This window comes from Somniosus microcephalus, unplaced genomic scaffold, assembly GCF_052327205.1.
Source record: "Somniosus microcephalus isolate GS21.2 unplaced genomic scaffold, FLI_Smic_1.0 scaffold760, whole genome shotgun sequence".
Classification (NCBI taxonomy): domain Eukaryota; kingdom Metazoa; phylum Chordata; class Chondrichthyes; order Squaliformes; family Somniosidae; genus Somniosus; species Somniosus microcephalus.
In genome coordinates this window covers 3,903-31,122 of record NW_028225947.1, presented here as the reverse complement: position 1 = coordinate 31,122, position 27,220 = coordinate 3,903, and the positions used below count along the sequence as shown (strand labels likewise).

The window sequence follows — 27,220 nt, the reverse complement described above, 5'->3', positions numbered from 1 at the left end:
AATAAGGAGTTATGTTTTTTTCTTTATTTTGTTCTAACATTATTCATTAAATTTAAAAATGATCGAATATATTTTGAATCGATTTCAGCACCTAATTCTGTTGAGAAAAAGAAACTTTCATTTCCTTTGAAGCGAAATATATATTGCTCCTTAAGTGACACACAGCCTTTCAATTTCTGGGGCATTAGGACCTGCGGCGCGCTGAGCCGGGAGGTGGGAACGGTTGCGCGTGCCAGGCTAAAATATCGGCAGTACTTTGAAAGATAACAAGGACTCGCAGCATCCGCTTCAGCACAAATGCAAGAACCCACTTTTACCAGCCAGCTCTTACTGTGTGCGTGCACGGTGTGTCGCGGTGAAAAAGCGGAAAGAGCTGAGCCCAGAGAAGAGGTGGGAGGCTGACAGAGTGAGTAAACTGGAGTGAGCCTTGTAAAATCTCTATTGGTCTGTATCTAACGGTCTGAGACTGGGCTTGTCTCAACCAGCAACCCCACTGGCCAGGCTCCCCAATTATTTTAGATTAATATCTCCTCTAGAAAGCAGTTTGTTGATTTTTAGTAACCGAAGTCAGATAAATTGACAACATATATATATAACTTATATAAGGATATTTGGAGAAACTTTTTTTTTTCAGTAGAAATTTCATGTAAGGCTTGTGTGTTTAATCCATTTCTTGGGTTTCACTTTTTAAATGCTGGATTGTATGGTATAGAAATGAGCAGGTTATTATTTTTGGGTACAGAATACAGCAGTGATCAAGTGCTAATCATGTACATGTCTTGGGAAAGTTGTTTTACAATCGCTAATCCCTCAGTGTGACTGTCATTATGAATCAAAGACATGGAATGTACCAACAGAAAATGTACTGGCAGTTAGTGACTGCACTGTTCAAAGCGGAATAAGATCGCCCCAATTTCTGCACAACACCTTTTAAAAAGGCGCGGTAAGTGACTTCAAAACAATTGAGATCGCCAGATTATCATTGCCAACTCTTTGTTGTTTTGCTCTTACAGTTTAAGATGTCATCTAAAGCGCCTCAATTATTGTTTTGTAAGCAACCAGGTAGTCATCATCTATAGTAGCACGACCAGTATTTCCTGCAACATAATTTCATTATCAAACGCTCTGCTGTTTTTGTGTCAAATTTCTCATTAAACATTGTAATAATTTCTTTAAAACAATAGAAAACGTTAGAGTATTTTTATTACAGTGCATTTCAGCGTTAACATTTTGTTAAGCTTTTAATTGCTTAGCTTCTGATTTTGCTAAACAAAACAACAGTCCTGCCGTTTATCAGTAATTATCAGGTGACGTCATTGAGATTTTAAAGTGCACTTATTTTGATGTGGATTCACTCTTAAAATATACATCATTTCGTGTGTTTAAATGGCCTTGCAACCTGCCACTGCTAATATTTCCTGGATGGGCAACAAAAAAGAACACCTTGGCCAGGCAATTAAAATAAATCTATGAAATACTAATACGTGAAACTGTTTTGTCTACATCAGCGCAACAGATGTACAAATGACAACATAATCTTTCATACATGTTTGGGCATGTGTTGCTGTACCAGTTGCCAGGCTATTAAGATTCATGCGCTCAGTCCATATGCTGAATTTCCCCATCTCCACTGGGGTTGGAAAGCATCTTGCTTCTGTTGAGCAGTTCCCAGGGATGTCACTATAGAGAAACCAGGGATGTTATGATTGAGAAACTCCTCAGATAATGAAGCAGTCCATGCCCGTGTGCAGCAAGACCTGGATGACATTCAGGCTTGGGCTGATAAGTGGCAGGTAACTTTCGAGCATCTAACCACTGCCCCTTGACATTCAATGGCATTACCATCGCCAAATCCCCCACCAACAATATCCTGGGGGTCACCATTAACTAGAAACTTAACTGGACCAGCCACATAAATACTGTGGCAACAAGAGCAGGTCAGAGGCTGGGTATTCTGTGGTGAGTGTCTCACCTCCTGACTCCCCAAAGCCGTCTACAAGGCACAAGTAAGGAAGGAAGTGATGGACTACTCTCCACTTGCCTGGATGAGTGCAGCTTGACACCATCCAAGACAAAGCAGCCCACTTGATTGGTACCCCATCCACCACCTTAAACATTCACTCCCTCCACCACCGGCGTACTGTGGCTGCAGTGTGTACCATCTACAAGATGCACTGCAGCAACTCGCCAAGGCTTCTACAGCAGCACCCCCCAAACCCGCAACCTCTTCCACCTAGAAGGACAAGGGCAGCAGGTGCATGAGAACACCACCACCTCCAAGTTCCCCTCCAAGTCACACTCCATCCTGACTTGGAAGTATATCGCCTTTCCTTCATCGTCGCTGGGTCAAAATCCTGGAACTCCCTCCCTAACATCACTGTGGGAGTACCTTCACCACACGGACTGCAGCGGTTCAAGAAGGCGGCTCACTACCGCCACCTTCTTAACGGCACCTAGGGATGGGCAATAAATGCTGGCCTTGCCAGCGACACCCACATCCCAGGAACAAATAAAAAAAAAAGAAAGGAAACAAGGGGCATTACTTTCAGATATGTCAAGGCATCAGGACAAGAGGGCACAGATTTGAGCCTGTGAAGGGAGAGCTTAGGACAGTTGGGAGGGCAGGAGCAGGTGAGTGCACTCCCCCAAGGGTAGTGAAGTTTGGAACTCTCTTCCACAAACGCTGGGTCAATTGTTACTTTTAAATCTGAGATTGATAGATTTTTGTTAACTAAAGGTATTAAGGGATATGGGGCAAAGGCGGGTATATGGAGTTAGGTCACAGATCAGCCATGATCACATTGAATGGCGGAACAAGCTCGAGGGGCTAAATGATCTGCTCTTGTTTCTATTTTCCTGTGGTCCTATGTTCCTAGAATGAGCAGGTAGGTGCAAATCAATCATGGGGGAGCAGGCTCGAGGGGTTGAATGGCCTACTCCTGTTCCTAATGATCCTATGAGCTGCACTGTCATCCAGTCCAATCACAGAGCGGAGGGCACCTATTTGGAGCTAAGGAGAACACAATCAGTTCACTATATTCCCATGTATACAGACATAGTGTATTTTTTTCAGTGCAGGACCCCATTTAGAAACTGGTGTTACAAGTGGGTTTGCATTATTTACAGCTCATTATAACAAGGTGGTACATTAATTGTGTGGCATTACATAACAAGCAAAATATTGCAGCAGTAGTTGAATATTTTTGAAATTTGGTAATATACTACAGGAAAGCATTTCACTCCATCAGAAGTTCGTGCATTGTCATAGTAGGGCATTATGTTTCTCGTGCAATTAAGTATTTTCCTACAACAGATCACCGAATTTCAGATCAACCTGACTCTTAATTTGTTATTATAATGTTGGAAGTAGAATGCATCATCCCTCCCTCTGCACCTTTGGTGGCACAGCCTTCAGCCACCTTGGCCCTACTCTCTGGAAATTCCCTCCTCAAACCTTTGTCCCCTTTTATTTCTCCCCCCACCTTCAAAATCTTTCTCAAAACACATCTCTTCAACCAAACTTTCAGTTACCTCATCCCAAGTCTCCTGCAAAGGTTTGTTGCCCACTCCTTCCTCCTCTGTAAAATGCTTTGGGACTTTTTCTTACGTTAAAGGCACTATATAAATGCAGGTGGTTGCTCCCATTACACATTTGAATCTGAATCTTTAATTTAATGTAAGGTGGCTAATATGTAGACGTGAGGTCTTTTAGATTACACTGTAAAATGAACAAATCAGCATTTTGGAGGATCTTGGGACACTGTTTTCAAACCTGTCATCATCATGCATTTTAAAATGCGTGTGGTTGGTTAAGGAGGATTACTGTCTAGTACGGTATTTTGTAAGCTGCTTTACCAGGTTTGTTTTAAGTTGAATAGTGTATGACAGCGTCAATTTAAATTTTGTACCCTAACTAAAATGGAACTGGTAAAGCATACAGTCTGCTCCGCTTAATTCATGATAATTCATTTTAGCACGAATCAAATTGTTGTCTAATAACACTGCTGTGAAGCGCCTTGGGACATTTTACTACGTTAAAGGCGCTATATAAATACAAGTTGTTGCTGTAAACTCCCACTTTGCTGTGTCATTTACATTGCTCAATCAAATTATTAAATTTTTTTAATTCAAAAAGCAAATTACCAGGAATAGACATTATTGCAGAGATTTGGTGTAAAGGGTTTCCTTTCCTTTACAGGTGTAAAAAGAAAAAAACAGAAAATGCGGCAAATACACAATGCGTACAAACATCTAAAAAGAGAAGAGACAGGTTAACATTTTAGGTGTAAACCTCTCATCAGAACTGAGTCTACACCCCAAAGATTCATCTATCTTTTGTTATTATAGATGCTGATGTCTGCTGTGGTTTTTATTGCTGTACAAACATACCCTGACAGTGAGCATGATCACAATTGTTTACGTGGAGTTTCAAAGTAATTGCATGCTCCAGGAACTTTGGGCTGCCTGAAACTCCTGCAGATTAAGTATGTATCATCAATGATTTAAAGGCTTTAAACTAGTAAGAAGGGGGGAGGGCTCTACAAGAAATGTAAGCAGCCTAAATATAAACAAAACAGGAAAAGTGAGCAAAGGAAAGAATAAAGTAAGGGAGGACATTGACGGCAAGGGAGCAAATAAAGTTAAAGAACAGGATCTAAAAAGATGGTTAAACATAAAGTGAGAGGAAATCCTATTAAAAATGAGCTAAACTGTCTGTACAGCAATGCACACAGTGTCTGTAATAAAACAGGGGAGCTGGAGGCAATCATGCATTGGGAGGAACCAGACATAGTAGGGATTACTGAGACATGGTTACAGAAAAATCAGGACTGGGAATTAAACATTGCAGGGTATAACATTTAGAAAAGATAGAGAGGGAAAAGGGGAAGGTGGAGTAGCTGTACTTATTAGGGATAACATAATGGCAGCAGAAAAAAGGAAGTAGATATCAGCAAGACAAAAATAGAATCCATATGGATAGAGATAAAAGATAGTAAGGGATCAATCACACTAATAGGCATAGTCTACAGACCACCTAATAGTGGAAGGGAGGTGGAGGAAGAAATATGTAGACAAATTAGAGAAATTAGTAAAAAACATAGAATAATTATCATGGGGGATTTCAACTACCCCGATATTAATTGGACAGAAGAGGTAGGTAAAGAGGATAAGGGAATGGAGTTCCTACAATGTGTACAGGACTCCTTTCTAACCCAATATGTAAAAAGCTCAACAAGGGAGGATTAGCTATTGGATCTAGTTATGGGGAATGAGCCAGAGCAGATAAGAGAAGTAAAAGTAGGGAAACATCTAGGCAATAGTGACCATAATATAATACACTTTTTAAGATGACAATAGAGAAGGACATAAGTATGACAAAAAACAGGTTAATAGATTGGAGAAAAGCTGATTTTTGAGGGGCTGAGAATGGAACTTGGGAAGATAAAATGAGCAACAATATTGGCAAACAATGATGTAGAACGACAAACGGAAACATTTAAAACTGTGTTCAACAGAGTGCAGGAAAAATATATTCCGCTAAAAGGAAAGAACAAACTAAACACTAATGAGACTCCATGGATGAATAAAGACATAAGGGAACAATTGAGGGTAAGGAAAGAAGCATACATTAAGTACATAGACAGCAAAGGAGTGCATTATAAGAGAGAATATGAAGGGATTAGGAGAGAAGTCAAAAAAATCAATTAGGAGGGCAAAGAGGAACTATGAAATTAAGTTATCAAGGAACATAAAACAAAATAGTAAAATATTTTACAGGCACATCAATTAAAAAAAGGAAGGTTGGGATGGGAATAGGGCCATTAAGGGATAGACAGGACAATACCACAGGTAACAATAGGGAGATGGTGGAAATATTAAATCATTATTTTGCTTCGGTATTTACCAGGGAGATGGACCAGGTGGACATGACATTGGATGATGAGATGAGTAATGAGTTAAGTGCATTTAAAATAAAAAAGGGGATATATTAAATAAACTAATCAAACTCAAAGAGGATAAAATCCATGGTCCAGATGGATTGCATCCATGCATTTTAAAAGAATCTAGGGAAGAGATAGCAGAGGCATTACTACAAATATTTAATAATTCGTTAGAAAAAGGTGTAGTGCCAGAGGACTGGTGGACAGCTAACATAATACCTATATTTAAGAAGGGATAGAACATGTTCAGGGAATTATAGACCAGTCAGCTTAACATCGGTAGTAGGAAAAATAATGGAATCTCTACTAAAGGGGACAATACAAGAACATCTAGAAACAGAAAGTAAAATAATGAATAGTCAGCATGGATTTCAAAAGGGAAAAATCTTGCTTGACCAACCTTATTGAATTTTTTGAAGAGGTAACAGAGAGAGTAGACAATGGTAATGCAGTAGATATAATTTATCTAGATTTTCAAAAGGCCTTCAATAAGGTACCCCATAATAGACTGAAGAACTAGGTTAGAGAATGCGGAGTCAGGGACAAGTAGCAGAATGGATAGCTAGCTGGCTTCAAGACAGAAAGCGGAGAGTAGGGGTAAAGGGTAGCTATTCACAGTGGCAGAAGGTGGGTAGTGGTGTTCCACAAGGATCAGTGCTGGGACCACTGCTGTTCACAATTTACATTAACGATTTAAACTTTGGAATCAAACACAATTTCTAAATTTGCAGATGATACCTAATTGGAGGGGATAGTCAATACTGAGGAGGACTACAACAAATTACAGGAGGACATTAATAAACTTACAGAATGGGCAAATAATTGGCAAATGAAGTTCAACACAGATAAATGTGAGATTACATTTTGATAGGGAGAATAGGGAGGTCACATCACTTGAAGGGTGCGAGTCTAGGTGCGGTCGAGGAACAAAGGGATCTCGGAGTACAAATACACAGATCACTACAAGTTGCGCCACCGGTTAGCAAGGCCATAAAAAAGGCAAACCAAGCACTAGGGTTTATTTCTAGAGGGATAGAATTGAAAAGTAGGGAAGCTATGCTAAACCTGTATCGAACCTCAGTTAGACCACACTTGGAGTACTACGTGCAGTTCTGGTTGCCATATTATAAAAAGGATACAGAGGCATTGGAGAGGGTGCAGAGAAGATTTACAAGGATGATACCAGAAATGCGAGTGTATACATATCAGGAAAGGATGAACAGACTGGGTCTCTTTTCTCTTGAAAAAGAAGGCTGAGGGGTGACCTAATTGAGGTCTTTAAAATTCTGAGAGGTTTGATAGAGTGGATACAGAGAGAATGTTTCCACTTGTGGGGAAGAGCATAACTAGAGGCCTCAATATAAGATAGTCACCAAGAAATCCAAAAGGGAATTCAGAAGAAACTTCTTTACCCAAAGAGTGGTGAGAATGTGGAACTCGCTACCACAGGGAGCCGTTGAAGCGAATAGTATAGATGCATTTAAGGGGAGGCTGGACAACCATATGAGGAGGAAAGGAATAGAGGGTTATGCTGATTGATTTAGATGAGGAAAGACGGGAGGAGGCTCGAGTGGAGCATAAACGCCAGCAGGGACTGGTTGGGCCGAATGACCTGTTTCTATGCCATATATCCTATGTAATCCTATGATTCTTGTTTAGTGTCTGTCTGAAAAGAGTGGAGAATATGGACTGGATATTTACTGAGGCGGGGCTGTGTAGGCCGGCTTGGAGTTTCGGATGGAAAATCCGGAATTCTTCGTTTCGCCACATGTTAGCATGTGACTCTTGGCCCTGGCCGGTTCCCCGCCCGGAAGTCAGCCTGATTGACAGGCTTGGCTTCCAGTCGGGCGGGAAGCATTCTGGGGGAGGTCGCAGGACCAGGTAGGTTCGATCTCTGACCCCGGTGGGGGTTGTGGGGGGTCTGATCCCGGGCGGGAGGGGGTGGGGGGTTTAGGTATGATGGTGGGGGAACGTGGGGGTGCAGGAGGAAGCCCAGCTGCTCCTCCTGGCGCACAAAGAGTGATCCCGAGGCTGTCCTCGCCTCGCTGCAGCTGCCGGCTTTCCCGAGACCTGGGAAATCCAGCCGGCCACTATATAACCGGCAAAGCAGGTTAATTCCAAAGCTTCCAGCCTCATTAACATATTTAAAATACCAACCCGCCTCCTGGGAGCGGCTTGGCTGCTTGCCTCTTGTCCTGCCTCAGTAAAACTCGGACATCGGCGTGTTGGAGCCGGCTGCTTGACACGTTTGGAATTTTTGCCCATTTAACCTCCCACTCGCACCCAATCTCACCCGTGTTAAAATTCCCCCCTATAGATCAGAACAGTAGAAGTGCTGTGTAATGCTGTAGGGCTAATTTTACATTCATCAGCTAAATGCTTTTTTTAATCTTAGTTCTTCCCCTTTCAGTTGCAAACTTGCTGAACAAAGCAGAAATGGAGAGCTATTTCCGGTGGTAACCACTGAGCTCATCTTATATTAAATAGTGTAGGCTTACATTTGAAAATAAACAATCTGAAGCTACTTTAAAAGGCTGAAGTGCAATGTCTTTTAAAAAAAAATAAAAAATAAACTCATTGTACAGAAGTGACGTAATTGAGTCATTGCAAGTTTTACATTCCTGTGTTAAATTGCTGGTAGAATTTTAAAAAATTCTTTATCAGGATATACGTCAGAACAAAATGTGCCCAGTTACCCACAGGACAGATATACTGCATATCCTGTGCCAGTTTGAAGCAGTTTTCGAAAGATACACAGTGTGACTTCAGTTTTCCAGAAAACAATTTGAATTTTCTTTAGTGGTCAATTTTACTTTCAAGTTTTTAACGTTAATACAGAGTTGCCTAACCTATCGTTTCCTTCCTAATTTTTAATATTTCACCCACAGTTGGAGGCCAAATAACAGTGCACTTTTAAGCCTACATGCTCTGCTTGAAGAGAGTAGCACGAGCAGCTCATAACTCCATACTGTTCACTCACAGTCTAGAAAATGTCAGTGTCAAAATAACCAGATAGGGTTGGATGAAGTAGGGTGGGAGGAGGCTCGTGTGGAGCATAAACACTGGTACATACCAGTTCAGCTGAATGGCCTGTTTCTGTACTGTAAATTTTATGTCATTTTATGTAAAATGATGCCTGAATTATTATTGCACCACTAATTGATCATCAGTAACCTTAGAGTCTTAACGAGTAATTAGTCTTGAATTTTCCAGTCAGTGTTAATACCAGTGGTAACCCTTACAGCCAACAGAGTGACAATTGTAAAATAAGTAGGTTCTTGCTGGTTAGAAAATCTTGGCCTTTACCTCAGGCTACTGATTGTTGTGGTACAGTAGAACTTTTACATTGAAATGCATAAGAGTAGACATTACTGTTACCATACAAATTCCTAATGCACTCGTGTCAAATTCCTCTCTCCAATAATTTAAGTGTTAAGATAAACTCTTTCATTAAAATAGCAGCAAAAGGAATCTGATATGACCTCACTCATGCGATAACATTACTGACAGTAATTTCTAGACTCTGATGAGATTAAAGTTTTATTATTCAGGGGACATTGCATAAAATATAATTAATAGGTTGGAGACTGTGCTAAGGCAATACGTCAGCAAGAAGTCGATGTCATGAAGTGCAAAAGATTAACTCAAACAGTTTATTAATGTCTCAGTCTTGAGCTGTGTTCATTCTTGTAACAGTCTCCACGTGTCTATGCAATATATAGAAGTGAAGTTGATAGGAACAGTTTGCTGCCATTTTCATTGAAGTTTTTTGATTTTGCTGGCAGTGGTTGTCACGGGGATCACAAAAGATGTTGGGCTACCCTGAGAGAGGGGGATTGATGGGCCGAATGGTCTCCGCTTGTGCTAAAACGTTTAATACAATTTAAAACAGAATTGGTATCGAGACTTGATTCACTGCATTTTACAAGGGAATATTGTGCCTTCTACATATAAACAAGTGGTTTATTGCAGCAAGCAAATAATTCGGATCCTCTTGGAAAACACCATTTCCATTGGCTCTGGGACTTTTTCTGTAAGATTGTAGTGCTTGGTTAGCAAATTGTGCTACTCATGTTAAGAGTAGAAATTCGTGACATTTGTCACAGGATGTGCTGCACCAAATCACACATCCTAACCATAATTCTGTAATCTATAATCAGATTATCTGGTCATTATCACATTGCTGTTTGTGGGAGCTTGCTATGTGCAAATTGGCTGCCGCGTTTCCCACATTACAACAGTGACTACACTTCAAAAGTACTTCATTGGCTGTAAAGTGCTTTGAGACGTCCTGAGGTCGTGAAAGGTGCTATATAAATGCAAGTCTTTCTTTAATTATCTATATATTACTGATTTTGCTATACATGCAGGTACAGCAAGTAATCAAAAAGGCAAATGGAATGTTGGCCTTTATTTCAAAGGGGTGGGAGTATAAAAGCAGGGAAGTCCTGCTGAGACCACACCTTGAGTACTGCGTACAGTTTTGGTCTCCTTATTTAAGGAAGGATATACTTGCATTGGAGGCAGTTCAGAGATGATTCACTAGGTTAATTCCAGGGATGAGGGGTTTGACTTATGAGGAAAGGTTGAGCAGGTTGGCCCGATACTCATTGGAATTTAGAAGAATGAGAGGTGATCTTATCGAAACATATAAGATACTGAGGGGACTCGACAGGGTAGATGCAGAGAGGATGTTTCCCCTTGTGGGGAAATCTAGAACTCGGGGGCACAGTTTTAGAATAAAGGGTCGCCCTTTTAGAACTGAGATGAGGAGGAGCTTCTTCTCTGAGGGTTGTAAATTTGTGGAATTCTCTGCCGCAGAGAGCTGTGGAGGCTGGGTCATTTAAATACATTTAAAGTGGAGATAGACACATTTTTGCAAGATAATGGAGTGAAGGGTTATGGGGAGCGGGCTGGGAAGAGGCTTTGAGCCCAAGATCAGCCATGATCTTATTGAATGGCGGAGCAGGCTCAAGGGGCCGAGTGGACTATTCCTACTCCTATTTTTTATGTTCTTACATTCTCAGTGCAGCCTAATCTCATTGGTGCTGATTGTGAAAACCATCTGAAAGACCCTTCCGTTAATTTAGAAAGAAGGTAAAACTTTTGGACATCAGCTGCCAAACCGTTCCTCAGAATGTCAAATTTAAATAACATTTAACATGTTCCGATGTGTTTACATCTTGGGGAACTGTGATGGTTTATATTATGCTAAATAATATTTCAATGCAGGCTTTGAAGGTTGACCTGTTGCTGCTTTTTGCACAGCTGGCTTTGAAGGTTGAGATTGGGTAGTAAGTTTCAGTCATTGTAATCAAAGGAGTTACTATGGCGATTCCTCTACCACGTTTCCTTCTGAAAACGAGACTATTCTAGTGATGAGATCCTTGCTGGTCTTTGTTTTTGTCCGTGTGCATTCAGTAATAATTGTAGACTAATCTGGGATAAAAGCGGCTGGCTTTGGCAGAAGGAAATGTCTGAAATTTAAATCCAGTGCTGCAGATGAACTGCAGCTGAGTGACGTCACGTTAACTCCTCGAGGATCAGCGACCGGGGCATTTCTAAAAACCAATTAGACGTAGCGAAGATGTTTCCTCTTATGGAGAGACCAAAACTAGGGGCCATAAATATAAGATAGTCACTAATAAATCCAATAGGGAATGCAGGAGGACCTTTTTTACCCAGAGAGTGGTTAGAAAGTGGAACTCAGTACCACATGGAGTAGTTGCGGCGAATAGCATAGATGTATTTAAGGGTAAGCGGGATAAACACATGAGGCAGAAGGAATAGAAGGTTATGCTGATGGGGTTAGATGAGGAGGGGTGGGAGGAGGCTTGTGTGGCGCATAAACACCGGCGTGGACCAGTTGGGCCGAATGGTCTCTTTCTGTACTCTACGTTCTATGTAATTAATGCAGTAAAATCCTGAGGTGAACACCCGCATTCAAAACGTGTTGTAAACAATTCTGGCAATGTGAGCAGCCTCAGTATTTACAGCAATCTTTGTGATTATGAACTGATGCATTTCCCAGTCATCACTTGACCGTTCACCAATCAATAATTGACTTTAATATTATACTACTTCAAAACTTTTCGTACAATGACGTGCAGAGACTTATGTAGGCAAATACAGCAGCTGTTCTTGTGCCAGCAATGTCCCACCAACAGCAGTCGGATGAAGGCAACAAAATCTGTTTTGAATTTGCTAAATCTGTAAGAATGGTTTAATTAAATGTGTGGTTAATAAATCTTTCTAAAGAAGACTCTTTGAACCAGTGGATTTACAGAGGAGGCAGAGGGAAAAGCAAGTTTTATCTAGAAGTATGGTTCTTTTGTAGTTTGTGTTAGAATAGGTTCCACCACAGCAAAATTCAACTGTAGAAGTACAGTGGCTCATGAAGTTTTGTAAAAAAAACAATGGCCTAGAAATTCGGTGGGCTGCGCCACCAGTTAGCGCCTAAAGAGGGCACTCAGTGGCTTTAGCGCCACTGGCCACGTCTCCCGTGATATTTAGCTGGGGCGCTAATGGCGGTGTTAGCCTGTTGCGCTGCGCCGCCACCGATGATGTCATCGGTGTGCGCAGCGCCCCGCTACCGCCCCGATCTCGATATTCGGTAGCGCCCACCTCTGTAGCACCGTTCACTAATCGCGCCCGGTTCACAGGGCCTACTTGTGGTGGCAGTGGCGCAAATTAAGGTGGAGGTGAAGGGCGGCCGTTTTTTCGGCGGCCGCCTGCCAGCACCTCCATCCCCGGCCTCCTGATCTCCCCCCCGCGGCAGTGCCGGCTGTTTTCCGAGAGCCCGGCACTTCTCCTCGGTGCCGGGCTCTTTTGCTGGCACTCGCGATCGCTCATCGTGCTGGTGCAGGCCCCTCCCCCTTAAGAATGGGAGGAAGGCCTGCAGTACCGCAGCGCGCCGTGCCGCAGCGTGTGGCGCTGCGGCACGTTGCGCTGCGATATTCAGTTTCAGCGCCCTAAGAGGGACGCGGAGCACCTCGAGCCTCGCCCCGTGTCCCTCTTGGGGCGTTCAAGCTGAATTTCCGGCGGTCGCAACTGCTCCGATCGCTGCACTAAATCCGGCGCCCAGGCGAGCTTGGCGCCCCGTTTGCGGCTCCACCCAATTTCTCCCCCAATGATTCTGAACTGAATATTAGGAGTTGACAGCACCTCGAAGGTTCTAAACCGAACTGATTATAACATTTGCTTCCTTAAAATTAGGAAGGTTTAAAGTTAATAACTAGAATAAGCTGCTTTAATAAAATATAAAGGAAACTGCATGCGCAACATAAATTGTTACTGGAGCAAGGACTGGCCAAGAAGGAATGTTAACTTGAAATGACCTCATTCTGTCTGCACAGCTTTGGATTGTGTCGGATGTTGTCTGAAAGGAGGTAGTCCTGGGGGATTTGTCTGTATGTGCCGTTCATGGGAATGTGCAGCTGTTCTATAAATAAAAACATGTTAAGTATTGGGGAATTTAGAGACGTTATCCCGTGTTGGAAAGCATCCCGTGCTATTGACCAAGATTAAATATCAGACTCAAGTTGCTCTGTTTTTGAAGCGGCATGCTAATCACCTGGAAGGTTATAAAGATTGTCCAACACTCTTAAAAAGGGGGCTAAATTCGGTTGATTTGCGCCTCCCGTCCAAATCAACTAGCGCCTGGGCACGGTGCCGCTAACGCCTCCCGCGAAATTCAGCAGGAGGTTAGCGGTGGCGCTGCGCCGCCGGCGATGACATCATCGCCGCGCGCAGCGCCCCGCTCGCGCCCCGGCTGTAATATTGGGTGGCGCCTCCCGACTTACTGCCAGATGCTATGTCCGACGGGGTCAGGGGGGCCTACCTGCGGCCGGGGCGGCGCTAGTTAAAGGGGAGGTGGCGGGCAGCCATTTTTGTTGCTGGCTGCCTGCCAGCACCTGCCCCCCCCCCCCCACCCCTTGCGGGGTGCCGACTGCTCTCCGTGAGCCCGGCACTCCTTGCGTGCCGGCCTCATTTGCCATCACTCCCGATCCCTGGTGGCCTAGCTGGGCGCCGGGACGTGCTGCACCAGGCCCCTCCCCTTTAATAAGGGGAGGAAGGCCTGCAGTACCGCGGCACGTTGTGGCGCGATATTGGCTCGCAGTGTCCCAAGAGGGCTGCGGCGCTTCCAGTAGCGCCCCTCCTCCCTCTCAGGGCGCTACCTGGGAAAATCGGCCGCGGGGGCGGTAACTTTTTCGGGGCGCTAAAATTAGCTACCCAATTTTTACCCCAAAGTGTTTGGAGATTTATACATAGGATTACACAGAATTTACAGCACAGAAACAGGCCATTTGGCCCAACTGGTCCACACGAGTTTCATCCCACCCCTCATCATTTAACCCTATCAGCAAATCCTTCTACAGTATTCCTTTCTCTCTCATGTTTTTCTAGCTTCCCCTTTAATGCATCTATGCTATTCACCTCAACTACGCCCTGTGGTAGCGAGTACAACATTCTCACCACTCTCCGGGTAAAGAATTTTCTCCTGAATTCTCTATTGGGTTTATTGGTGACTATCTTATATTTATGGCCCCAACTTCTGGTCTCGCCTGCAAGAGGAAACCTCTTCTCTACGTCTACCCTATCAAACCCTTTCATAATTTTAAAGACTTCTATCAGGTCACCCCTCAGTCTTCTATTTTCTAGAGAAAAGAGCCCCAGCTATAGGAAGAGGGCTTTCAGAACATGAGCATTATATGTCTTCATCCACCCACTAAAGTCATGGTGGGTTGTCTCAGAAGTGACTGAGTGCTGTAGTGAAGGGGGTAGATTTTGACCTTTGGACAGTCGACAGGCTGAGTCTGCTGGTTGGCTGCCCATTCCGCCGCTGAAGTGGCGGCCGTGATTTTGAGGCTCTGGCCAATTTTCAATTTGCTGGGCTAGCTGCAGGGTATCAAACAGGCTTACGCCCGGTGAAGCCATTCATAATCGACCTCGTTTGGGGTGATTTTAATTTTGGGCAATGGCATAAAATGGACGGTATCGAATTGGCAGTCTATTCTTCACCTTGCCCGATTTTCCCTTCTTTTGACTTCAGTGGAATGGTAAATTAAATGTTTATAATACACGGATAATTTGCTATCACTGCTTTACACATCGCTCAAAGTTAAACGCCCTTTGTACTAAATCCGATGAGTCAGAAATCAGTCATTAGGATTTCTATCTGCATGAGTAAATACATTTGTTTTGTAAATGTTAACTTTTTTAAATTCCTGGATTAGCCCCTATAACCTTAACCCTTAAACTGCTTGTGGGTCCAGGGAAATTCCTGTCTCCCTGAGCCTACTGGTTTTGTACAATGTCAGCTAACATGAGGCTGTAAAGAGAGAGAAATTTATTGCTGCAGTAACCCGATAAAAGCAAATCACAATTTTGCGTAATTAGAAATAAATGAAAAACTTGTGCTTGACATCGTCTACTTTTTTTTCCCCTGTTCTCTCTCTCTCATTGATTTTATAGCTAATAATCTATGCTGCCCTTTATACATAGATACATACATAGAAGATAGGAGCAGGAGTAGGCCATTCGGCCCTTCGTGCCTGCTCCGCCATTCGATGAGATCATGGCTGATCCTTTAATTCAGTATCCCGTCCCCGCCTTCTCTCCGTAACCCTTAACCCCTTTTGCCCGTAGAAATATATCTAATTCCCTCTTAAATATATTTAATGAGCTGGCGTACACTGCCCTCTGTGGCAATGAGTTCCACAGGTTCACCACTCTCTGAGTGAAGAAATTCCCCCTCATCTCTGTCCTAAATGGTTTAGCCCTTATCCTTAAATTATGTCCTCTAGTTCTGTTCTCACCCGCCAAGGGAAACATTCCTTCTGCATCCAGTCTGTCTAGACCTGTCAGAATTTTATACACTTCTATGAGGTCCCCTCTCAATCTTCTAAACTCCAGTGTGTACATCCCTAAACTACATAGTCTCTCCTCATAGGTCATTCCCGCCATTCCTGGTATCAGCCTGGTGAATCGCCGCTGCACCCCCTCCATGGCAAGAACATCCTTCCTCAGATGAGGCGACCAAAACTGTACACAGTACTCGAGGTGTGGTCTCACCAGTGCCCTGTACAGCTGCAGCAAGGTATCCCTGTTCCTGTATTCTAACCCTTTTGCTATGAAGGCCAGCATACCGTTTGCCTTCTTGACCGCCTGTTGCACCTGCATGCTCGCCTTCAGTGACTGGTGTACAAGAACACCCAGGTCTCTCTGTACTTCCCCCTCTCCCAATCTATTGCCATTTAAATAATAATTTGCCCTCCCGTTCCTGCACCCAAGGTGGATAACTTCGCACTTGTCCACATTATAGTGCATCTGCCATTTATCCGCCCAATCGCCCAGTCTGTCCAAATCGCTCTGGAGCTTCCTGGTCTCTTCCTCTGAGCCCACCCCCCCTCCTAGTTTAGTGTCGTCTGCAAATTTGGAAATGCTGCATCCGACTCCCTGATCCAGGTCATTAATGTAAATTGTGAACAGCTGGGGGCCCAGGACAGATCCCTGTGGTACCCCACTTGTTACTGCCTGCCATTCAGAAAATGAGCCGTTTATTCCAACTCTCTGTTTTCTATCTGACAGCCAGTTCCCTATCCACGCCAAAACTTTCCCCTTTATCCCATGAGCCTCAATTTTCCATGCTAATCTTTTATGTGGGACCTTATCGAAGGCCTTTTGGAAGTCCAGGTACACCACATCTACTGGCTCTCCCCCATCTATTCTACCAGTTACTCCCTCAAAAAATTCCAATAGATTAGTCAAGCACGATTTACCCTTTGTAAATCCATGTTGACTCTGTCCTATCCTGTCCCCATTTGCTAAGTGCTCCGCTATTTCATCCTTAATGATGGACTCCAGCATTTTGCCCACAACTGATGTAAGGCTTACAGGTCTGTAATTACCTGCTTTTTCCCTACCCCCCTTTTTGAATAGTGGGGTAACCTTAGCTACCCTCCAATCCATCGGCACTGTTCCCGAGTCTAATGAATTCTGAAAAATCATCCTTAGTGCATCCGCTATCTCTAGGGCCACCTCCTTCAGTACCCTAGGATGCATGTTATCAGGCCCTGGGGATTTGTCCACCTTCAATCCCTTTAGCTTCCTTAACACCATATCCTTAGAGATATTGATTTGCGTCAGTTCCTCCTTTGCCAATGTCCCTATTTTTCCCGATATCCCAGGGAGGTTTTTTGTGTCTTCCTTCGTAAAGACTGACCCAAAGTATGCATTTAGTTGATCTGCCATTTCCTTATTTCCCATTATATATTCCCCCGTATCTGACTGCAATGGACCAACTTTGGTTTTCACCAGTCTTTTCCTTTTGATATATTTATAAAAGCTTTTGGAGTTAGTTTTTATATTTTCCGCCAGCTTGTTTGAAGCTTAAAACAATTCACTTACCTTATCTGTTCTGGCTGCCTGCTATCAATATCCATCTTAGAGGTGGAAGTAAGGCTGGAAAAATAAACCTTTTGAGCTACATATTGGTTCCGAACTGGTTTTCAGCAAATTGATGCCAAAGATCTGCAGATTGGTCAAGAGGTACCGATTGTCAAAAGATGAGGAGGGTGCCACTCAGCTGGGTAAACGTGTCTGCAGCATGTTGCCACCTTCACCCCAAAATCAGACTCTTAAGCTGTGAATTCAAAGTCTACCTCTCCAGACGGGGAGGAAGTAGATTATTATCAAATTGTACACAGTTACTAAGGATTTCATGCACAGTTTCCCTTTTCTCTCTTATCCTACCCAAGATCAAAACAAGTCCTACCAGACTGCCAGAGAATCTGATGTGAATCTACATTGTCCCCCTCCCCATTTTTTTGTTTCAAAAATATATTTATTCATAAAAATCTGTTCAAATACATTACAGTACAGTCCACATCACATTTCATGTGGTACAATACAACATGGCATTTAATTTACAGAGACAAATTGCAATACATTTTCATTATACATTTCAATACTTGTTAAAAAACATTACAATACAATTCGCAAATCCTATTATGTATAGCATAATACAGATGAATGCAGTACTCTATTTACACAAACAGATTCCAAGTACATTTTCATTTAAGCATTTCTGCGTCATACGGCCTGAGGTTTTTTTTTATACTGGTTCCAGCCCCTCGCTGTACAGTGGCAGGAGGGCCTTAAACTGTGGCCCTTCCTCATCGTGCCTTAAACTGTGGCCCTTCCTCATCATGCCTTTGCGTCCCTCAGCATGTACTCCTGGACCTTGGAATGTGCCAGTCTGCAACACTCGGTCGTGGACAACTCCTTACTCTGGAAGAATGTAAGAAGTCACACAACACCAGGTTATAGTCCAACAGCTTTATTTGAAATCACAAACTTTCGGAGCGCTGCTCCTTCGTCAGGTGAAGTGGAGAAATGCATAAAGACACAGCTTATATAGTCAGAGAATCATGTCAGATGTTTACAGGTAATGTTTCCAACTGCCATTTATCACACCTCGGCAGAGAGATAATCACAGCAATCAAAGGTGTGAATGGTGTCCAAACAGGTCAGTCAGGAACCTCAGTACTCAACACCAACAACAGCCCATCTCCAGACACCATCCTGCAACTCATTCGCTTCATCCTTGACCACAATGTCTTCACCTTCGACAACCAGTTCTTTACCCAAACACACGGAACAGCCATGGGGACCAAATTCGCACCCCAATACGCAAACATCTTCATGCACAAGTTCGAGCAAGACTTCTTCGCTGCACAGGATCTCCAACCAACGCTATACACCAGATACATCGACGACATTTTCTTCCTATGGACCCACGGCGAAGAATCACTGAAAAGACTACATGATAACATCAAGTCCCATCCCACCATCAAACTCACCATGGACTACTCCTCAGAATCGGTTTCATTCCTGGACACACGAATCTCCATCAAAGACGGACACCTCAGCACTTCACTCTACCGCAAGCCCATGGACAACCTCACGATGCTTCACTTCTTCAGCTTCCACCCCAACCACGTTAAAGAAGCCATCCCCTATGGACAAGCCCTGCGAATACACAGGATCTGCTCAGACGAGGAGGAACGCGATGGACACCTACAGACACTGAAAGATGCCCTTGTAAGAACGGGATAGGACGCTCGACTCGTCGATCGACAGTTCCGACGGGCCACAGCGAAAAATCGCATAGACCTCCTCAGAAGACAAACACGGGACACAACCAACAGAGTACCCTTCGTCATCCAGTACTTCCCCGGAATGGAGAAACTACGCCATGTTCTTCGCAGCCTTCAACATGTCATTGATGACGACGAACACCTCGCTAAGGCCATCCCCACGCCTCCACTACTCGCTTTCAAACAGCCGCCTAACCTCACAGACCATCGTTCGCAGCAAATTACCCAGCTTTCAGGAGAACAGTGACCACGACACCACACAACCCTGCCACAGCAACCTCTGCAAGACATGCCAGATCATCAACACAGATACCATCATCACACGTGAGGACACCACCCACCAGGTACATGGTACATACTCATGTGACTCGGCCAACGTTGTCTACCTCATACGTTGCAGGAAAGGATGCCCCGGAGCATGGTACATCGGCGAGACCATGCAGACACTGCGACAACGGATGAACGGACACCGCGCAACAATCACCAGGCAGGAGTGTTCCCTCCCAGTCGGGGAACACTTCAGCAGTCAAGGACATTCAGCCTCCGATCTTTGGGTAAGCATTCTCCAAGGCGGCCTTCGAGACACACGACAACGCAAAATCGTCGAGCAGAAACTGATAGCCAAGTTCCGCACCCATGAGGACGGCCTCAACCGAAATCTTGGGTTCATGTCACGCTACATGTAACCCCACCTGACGCAGGGTCATCCAGACTCGAGTCTACATTGGCTTGTTCTCTCTACACAGATGCGGCCGGACCTGCTGTGATTTCCAGCAAAAAAAATGTTTTTTGTTTTTTTTTGTTTTTCATACAGACCCCAGCATCTGCAATATTTGACCCCTTGTGACCCCCACCTCATTGTTCTTCGATGTAATGTTTTCCTGACTGACCTGTTTGGACACCATTCACACCTTTGATTGCTGTGATTATCTCTCTGCCGAGGTGTGATAAATGGCAGTTGGAAACATTACCTGTAAACATCTGACATGATTCTCTGACTATATAAGCTGTGTCTTTATGCATTTCTCCACTTCACCTGATGAAGGAGCAGCGCTCCGAAAGTTTGTGATTTCAAATAAAGCTGTTGGACTATAACCTGGTGTTGTGTGACTTCTTACATTTGTCCACCCCAGTCCAACTCCGGCATCTCCCCACCATGGTTACTCTGGAAGACCAGCAAGTTTCGGGCAGACCAAAGGGCGTCTTTCATCAAGTTGATGGTCCTCCAGCAGCAGTTGATGTTTGTCTCGGTGTGCGTCCCTGGGAACAGTCCATAGAGCACAGAGTCCTGTGTTACCGAGCTGCTCGAGATGGACCGTGACAAAGACCGCTGCATCTCTTTCCAGACCTTCTTTGCAAAGGCACATTCCAGAAGGAGATGGATGACAGGCTCATCCCCACATTGTCCCTCTCCCCTCTCCCATCTGTTCCTGATGTAAAGATACCAAAAAGAGGGATAGAATCTGCTAAACCCTTTCAACATGCTTCTGAATGCATCCTCGCTTGGGTGGATATAGGAAATATTTTTGATCCAAGGTTGTGAGGTGATGTGCCTTCAATAACTCAAAGACAAGGAGTTTAAAGGATTCAACTAAGGCTTTTAATCACTAAGAACATTGCAGCATTACAGGTCTTCCCACATCGGGCATCTGGTAGGAATGACTCATACAGCTCTTGAGACCTTTATATGGCAAAAGACAGGGGCGTACCCAATACACACAATAGGAACAAAAGGGGGCGGTTCACACAATAGAAGCAGGTAAAACACACAGGCAAAACACATGGGCTGATGAAGGCATATATTTCATCACATTCACCCCTTCTACAGATTTAGTCTGTCCGGGGGTGTGATAGTCCTTCCTGAACGTCGCAACAGTACCTCGGGTTCCGACCGGGGGTCCGTGGTGCCCTCCTGGGCATACCCATGTGCTGGGGGTGTTGCAGGTACTTCTGGGGGTGGTGAGGATACCTCTGGGGATGGTGGAGGTTCTTCTGGGGGTGGTGGTGATGGGTCGTCGTCGTCGCTTCCTGCCGAGGCGAGGTCCTTTATGGACACGGTGTCTTCACGCCCGTCGGCGTGCTTGACGTACGCGTACTGTGGGTTTGCGTGGAGTAGGTGTACTGCCTCCACGAGGGGATCCGTTTTGTGGCCCCTCACATGCTTCCGTAACAGGACTGTCCCTGGGGTGGAGAGCCACGAGGGTAGGGATACTCCTGAGGTTGATTTGCGGGGAAAAACAAACATTTTCTCGTGAGGAGTGGCGTTAGTAGCAGTACACAGTAGCGACCTTATCGAGTGGAGTACGTCTGGGAGGACCTTCTGCCAGCGGGAGGTGGGGAGGCCTTTAGACCTTAGTGCTAAGGTGACCGCCTTCCGCACTGTCGCGTTCTCCCTCTCCACTTGCCCATTACCCCGGGGGTTATGACTAGTGGTCCGACTCGTGGCTATCCTCTTTGACAGCAGGTATTGGCGCAGTTCATCGCTCATGAACGACGCCCCCCTGTCAGTGTGGATGTAGTTGGGCATGCCGAACGTGCAAAACAGGTTGCCGAGGCACTTGATGACCGTGGCACTGGTCATATCTGGGCAGGGGTAGGCGAATGGGAAGCGGGAGTACTCGTCCACAATGTTAAAGTACACATTGTGGTCGGTGGAGGGGAGTGGTCCCTTGAAATCCAAGCTCAGGCGCTCGAATGGCCGTGTAGCTTTGATAAGGTGGGCTCGGTCGGGCTTGAAAAAACGGGGCTTGCATTCCGCACAAGTGCGGCAGTCCCTGGTCATAGACCGGACCTCCTCGATGGAGTAGGGCAGGTTACGGGATTTTATAAAGTGGAATAGCCGGATGACCCCCAGGTGGCAGAGGCCATTGTGGAGGCCCTGTAGCCTGTCCCCCCTGGATGCTGGCACACCTCCCTCGTGATAGGGCGCCGGGGGATTCGTTGAGGGCCCCCGGCCTATATATTATGTCGTACTGAAACGTGGAGAGTTTGATCCGCCACCTGAGAATTTTGTCGTTCTTGATCTTCCCCCTCTGTTGTTAAACATGAAGGCTACCGACCGCTGGTCGGTAAGCAGGGTGAAGCGTTTGCCGGCTAGGTAGTGCCTCCAGTGCCGCACTGCCTCCACTATGGCCTGGGCCTCCTTCTCTACCGAGGAGTGCCTGATCTCGGGCCCTTGGAGGGTTCTTGAGAAAAAGGCTACGAGCCGCCCATCCTGGTTGAGGGTGGCTGCTAAAGCGAAGTCGGACGCATCGCTTTCGACCTGGAAAGGGATGTTTTCGTCCACTGCCCGCAGCGCGGCCTTCTCAATGTCGTGTTTAATGCTGTTGAAGGCGGCGTGGGCCTCGGCCGTGAGCGGGAAGGACGTTGATTTCAGGAGGGGACGGGCCTTGTCGGAATAATTGGGGACCCATTGGGCGTAATAGGAGAAGAACCCCAGGCACCTTTTCAGGGCCTTGGGGGTGTTTGGTAGGGGTAGCTCCCGTAGGGGGCGCAATCGGTCGGGGTCCGGACCGATTTCCCCGTTTTCCACCATGCAGCCCAGGATACAGAGGCGCGTGGTGCTAAAGACACACTTATCCTCGTAGGTGAGATTGAGTCTGAGGGCGGTTTTCAGAAATCTCGCGAGGTTCGAGTCGTGGTCTTGCTGGTCGTGGCCGCAGATGGTGACGTTGTCTAGGTATGGGTAGGTGGCTGTTAACTGGTTCTCATCGACCATGCGGTCCATCTCCCACTGGAAGACCGAGACCCCGTTCGTTACCCCAAAGGGGACTCTGAGGAAGTGGTAGAGACGTCCGTTCGCCTCGAAGGCGGTGTATGGACGGTCCTCCGGCCTAATGGGGAGCTGCTGGTATGCCGATTTTAGGTCGATGGTGGAAAACACCCGGTATTGCGCGATTTGGTTAACCATATCCGCTATGCGGGGCAGAGGGTAGGCATCTAGCTGGGTGTATAGATTAACCGTCTGGCTATAATCTATCACCATCCGCTTCTTTTCGCTACCCTTAACTACTACTACCTGGGCGCGCCACGGGCTGGTACTGCATTCGATGATACCCTCCCGCTTGAGTCTTTCTACTTCCGACGCAATGAACCGTCTGTCCTCCCAGCTGTACCGCCTACTCTTGGTCGCTATGAGTCGACAGTTGGGTGCGAGGTTGGTGAACAGAGAGGGCGGCTTGACCTTCAGGGTAGCCAGACCGCACACTGTGAGGGGCGGCTAGGACCCACCGTAGGTAAGCGTAATACTTTGGTGGTGGCACTGGAAGTCCAGACCCAAGATCACGCTCACAGAGATCTGGCATTATCAATAGTTTAAAATCTCTGTAATCATTGCCTTTTACCAACAACATAACTGCGCAGAAACCTGTAATTTTTGAGGTATGAGTCTTATCGGCCATGGCGATTTTGCCCTGTGTGGGGCCTATCGTTAGTGCAAGTCGTTTTACCAGGCTAAGATGAATGAAGCTTTCGGTGCTCCCGCAGTCAATCAAGCATTTAACCTTGTTCCCGTTTACCTCTATGTCCATCATCGATTTAGACAATGGATGCGGCCTGGACTGATCCACTGTGATCGAGGCCACCAGTGGGTCCTGGAGGTCCGTGTAGTCGGGGCAAGATGGTGGACTCCATGAGGGTGGACAAGATGGCTTCCAAGATGGCCGCTCCCACGGCGCGCACGCGGCAGTGGTGGAGTTGGAGGCGGGGTTCCCTCTGCAGACTTTGCTGAAATGTCCTTTCTTCCCGCATTTAAAACAGGTGGTGCCCTTCGCTGGGCACAGATGCCTGGAGTGTTTGTCCTGGCCCCAGAAGTAGCATTTCGGGCCCCGATGCATCGCGGCAGTAGTGGGGCTCCTGGGTGGAGGCTGGGGCTCCGATGGTGCTGGGCTGGCCTGAGACCTGGGAGGTGAAGATGGCTTCCAAGATGGCGGCCCCCACGGCGCGCACGAGGCGGAGTGGGCCGCGTGGCCTGGAGAACAGGATTCAGAGTTCTTCTGGGCCATATCCAGCGATTGCGCTATGTCTATAGCCTGTTTTAAGTCCAGTCCCTCCTTTTCAAACAGTTTCTGCCGAATGTAATTTGAACTGAGGCCCGCAATAAGGGAGTCTCGAATCAGCTCCTCTGTGTACACGATGGCAGACACGGCCTTACAGTTACAGTCTCTGCCCAGTACTTTTAGGCTTAGTATAAAGTCCTCTAGTGACTCACCATGCCGCTGCGTGCGAGTAGTCAGAAGATGCCTGGCGTACACCTCGTTTATTGGCCGCACGTAGTGGGCCTTCAGAATGGTGCAGGCATCCCCGTAGCTGGTGGCATCTTGGATGAGAGGGGAGACCGATGGCTCACCCAGTTTCGCAGGATTCCCAGTCTCATGTCTCCGGTAGCGGTGGTGGATGAGTTTGCAATGAAAAATTCGAAGCATTGGAACCAGTGTCCGAACTGTGTGGCTGCGTCTGAGGCATGGGGGTCCAGATCCAAGCGCTCTGGTTTCAGGAGTCGATCCATCCTGGTGTTTTAGTGATTAAAATTGATGTGCCTTCAATAACTCAAAGACAAGGGCCTAGAAATTGAGTTTTGGCTTAGCCAGGGCTTTAGCGCCGGAAGTTAGTGCCGGCGCTAAGTCCCCCTGCGCGCGCCAAAAATTCAGCAGGGCCGCGCCCAAACGGCTGCCGGCGCTACTGAAGGGTCTTTGCGGCGGTAAATCGGCGCTAACTGCCGTTTCGCGCCGCAATTCCGGCGCTGCGGCACCCGATGCGGTGCGGCAGGCTCGGGAAGTGCAGGCCTCCTCCTTCCCTTAAGGAGGAGCTGCCTGCACCCGGCCGCGGCCCGCGAAAATCTTTTTAAAAATGAGCCCGGCACCTCGGACAAGTGCCGGGCTTGCTTCTGTTCCGGGGGGGGGGGGGGAAGTCCGGGGGGGGGGGGGGGGAAGTCCGGGGAGGGAGCTGCGGCCAGGCGGCTGGCGGGAAAGCGGCCGGCCGCCGTGGGGCCTTTAATGCGCCGGCGCAAAGACTTGTAAGACTCTGTTGCCAGAGTCTTAGTTGCGGCTGCCACGGGCGAGGCGGCCGCAACTGAATTTCGGCGCTGGGGCCCGTCGGCATGGCAACCGGGACGCTGCGCACACTGATGACTTCATCGGTGCCGGCGCAGCGCTACCGGTCTACCGCGGCGGAAGGGCCCCAGGCAATTTCGGCGCCGGCGCCAATTGCAGCGCTAGGCCCTCTAGCGCCGCAAAATCGGCGCTAAGGGCACTCAATTTCTAGGCCAAGGAGTTTAAAGGATTCAACTAAGGCTTTTAATCACTAAGAACATTGCAGCATTACAGGTCTTCCCACATCGGGCGTCTGGTAGGAATGACTCATACAGCTCTTGAGACCTTTATATGGCAAAAGACAGGGGCGTAGCCAATACACACAATAGGAACAAAAGGGGGCGGTTCACACAATACAAGCAGGTAAAACACATGGGCTGATGAAGGCATATATTTCATCACATGAGGTAATTATTTACAGAGTGCAATTTTGTGTTCTCTGGCTTCTTCCTTGCTGTATCTTTTTCATTGTTTCTTGTTTTTTTAATTCTCTGAAGTGGCGTTGCAAATCAGCACCATCCTGGAATCTGAGGTGTGCTGCAACAAATTGTTCTATCCAGAATCTTGCCAGTTATTCTCCTGGTATGGTAGCTGATAAATCCTGGAGAAGCTAGCAATTTGTAGACAGATGTTCCTGTTGCCATTTGTGGATTTGGGATACAAAAAGACAAGAGTATAGCTCTTGGCTAGACTTGATACCGTGGCCAAGGGTTTTGTTAAGGGATAATACTCCAGGTGAATTATTAAGAGTAAACCTGAATTGTTTGTGTATGTTTATTTTTTTTAACAGATCTTCATCCACTCTTCATTCAGTACCTGACTGTTGAAGACTGGAAAAACATCAGAAATGTATCCCGCATCACCTTATTTGTCGACCTCATTACATGGTAAATAAAACATCAATTGCACAAAACTATATAGCTGTATTTTGTTCAGCATTCTATTTATCGAAATATCATGGACTCTCTCTATATCTTCTTTATCTGTTATAACAAGAGCATCTAAATTACTCTGTAACATCGCCCGTCTCCATCCCTGCCTCAGACCATTTGCTGCTGAAATCCTCATCCATGCCTTTGTTACCTCCAGACTCGACTAGTCCAGTGCTCTACTGGCCAGCTACCACCCTCCATAAATTGAACTTATCTAAAACTCTGCTGCCCGTATCCTAGCTTGTACCAAGTCCTGTTGTCCCATCACCCCTGTGCCCGCTGACCTACGCGCCTCAAATTTAAAATTCTCATCCTTGTGTTCAAATCCCTCCATGGCCTCACCCCTCCTTATCTCTGGAACCTCCTCCTGCCCTGCTACCCTACGAAAACTCTGCGTTTCACCAAATCTGGCCTCTGGTGCATCCCCGATTTCCTTCAGCCCACCATTGGCGGCTGTGCCTTCAGCCATCAGATCCCTAAGCTCTCTAATTCCCTCCCTAAGCTTGTTGCATTTGATGGGCTGGCTTTGGTTGTGTTTGAGGCAAAACAAGAACCTTGAATCAGGGAGAATGACCAGTTGCTAGGGAAACAGTAGCAATGCACTGTGGCCATGTTGTATGTGGGGAGGGGTTTGTTCCTTGGATCAGCCGATATTGTCACCATCAGTATTGGCTTTAACATTCCAATTGTAGATCTACAAAACTGGTTATTTTTGAACTTTTTTAAGAGACAGATTTCTATTGTAAAGCAGGCAGCACTAACTCGTATAACCCAATTCCATGGTCTTTAAGTTTTAAAGTACTTCTTTACACTAGGTTTACCCTCTGTTTTTCACTTTTTTATTCTCCTGGTCATCAGCCACTGTTTTGTCCCTTTAATGTTAAGTACTTTGAGATCTTTTCGTGTACATGGACAGTGCTTGTATACTGTAAATGCCAGCAGTTAGTGTTCTTTCAAGTTGTTGGTAGTGTTGTTTTAAGTTTAACTTTCTGACCATTTCTTATAACTAACTTGAACTCTTTGTTGTATGTGGCAGGTGCACAGATGTCTCCAGGCGAAGTTCAGAAAGAGGGGTCTTCTGAAGGGACTCTCCAGAG

At 45.9% G+C, this 27,220-nt stretch overlaps 1 long non-coding RNA gene across 1 annotated transcript; it reads left to right on the top strand.

Moving 5' to 3' along the window:
• The first annotated feature begins 221 nt into the window (after positions 1-221).
• On the top strand, positions 222-27,220 carry LOC147081144 (uncharacterized). Its single transcript, XR_015076819.1, has 3 exons — positions 222-406; positions 25,982-26,078; positions 27,160-27,220. It is a non-coding gene; the product is annotated as an uncharacterized LOC147081144 (long non-coding RNA).